The sequence below is a fragment of the Chrysochloris asiatica genome, unplaced genomic scaffold (genome assembly GCF_000296735.1).
Source record: "Chrysochloris asiatica unplaced genomic scaffold, ChrAsi1.0 scaffold00054, whole genome shotgun sequence".
Lineage (NCBI taxonomy): Eukaryota > Metazoa > Chordata > Mammalia > Afrosoricida > Chrysochloridae > Chrysochloris > Chrysochloris asiatica.
The window spans coordinates 13,312,787-13,314,017 of record NW_006408572.1 but is presented as its reverse complement, the minus strand read 5'-3'; the positions used below and the strand labels follow the sequence as shown (position 1 = coordinate 13,314,017).

The 1,231-nt window shown below is 40.0% G+C and overlaps 1 pseudogene; it reads right to left on the bottom strand.

The window, feature by feature from the left end:
- Positions 1 to 394: 394 nt before the first annotated feature.
- Positions 395 to 860, bottom strand: LOC102820518 (annotated as a pseudogene).
- Between the last annotated feature and the right edge of the window lie 371 nt (positions 861 to 1,231).

Here is a 1,231-nt window from a genome sequence, read left to right as displayed (position 1 = left end):
TTAGATGGCCGCTTACGAGCTGTTAAGACCCCAGCCACTACTTGCTACTCACAAAAGTAGGCTGTAGAGTGTTGTCTTTGTGAACTATGTTATGGATATATAGCTAGTTTTGTGTTTGTTTTAGTTGCTGTGAGCTTTTCAAAGAATCTTCCCATTTCATCTCCATTTGTCAACCTTTTTTTTTTTTTAGAACATCTCAAATTTTTAATCCTTCCTTTACAGGTTGCCTAGACCACTTTTGATTAAGAAAACTGTAGAAAGTTTGTAACAGCCACAAGTGGACGCCAGGCGGTGGCACGCATCAATTCTCCACAGAGTCCTGCTTTGTGGGGGGGATCTGAATGCACTGCTGGGGTCTCTGCTCACACTTACTGGAATCACTTGCAGCAGATTTTCAGTCCACAGGTCTCTTTTCCCCATATTTCTCTGTAAACGCGTCAGTGTTCTTACAGCATTTTTTACGGTCCTTTAGAGTACTCTTCAGCTAGGTCAGCCCAGAGTGGGTGTTCAAGCTGGGAATCGTTGACTAGTGCTCTGAGGGACTGGATTACTTGGTCAGTTTTGGTTGCTGGCTTCCAGTTTTCAGCACTAATTACCGGCAAGCAAAACCTGACCCTTTTCATCGATGTTTGGGTGGTAGAGCTTTGTTTTAAATGTGATCTTCGGTGGTTTGAATGGGTCCTCTGCTGGAAAGTTGATTTGAATCTGAAGACCCTCTTATCATATGGAGGGTTGTCAGGAACAATTAGCCCTTGTCAAGTCAATAAATTAGCTTCAGCAACCTGGATGTCATGGAAGTTTTTCATCCCACATTTGCAGATTTCTTCAAGCTCCTTCATCAGCCTCCTGCTGGCCGCCATCTTGAATCTGGTGCTCCAATGTTAAATCTTTTTTGATATAAGATTATTTGGTGTATTTTCTTTGAATAATTTTGATAATGATATAATCTGTATTGATAACCCCTCTTTAATTTTTGATGCTGTTAATTTATGTCCTCTCCTCATGCCCTCCCCTGCCATTGCATGGGGTTGAACTGTTTTGTTGATATTTTCAAAGCATTGACTTTTTGCTTGGTGATTGCATTCTATGTCCTTGAATACTGCTTATTCAATGATTGCTTCCCTTTCCTTAATTCTCAGTCTCTTTTCCTAGTCTTTAATTTCTGAAAATCGTCATTTAAGTAATTGATTTTATACCTCCCTTCATTTCAAATATAACAACTTGAAGCTAT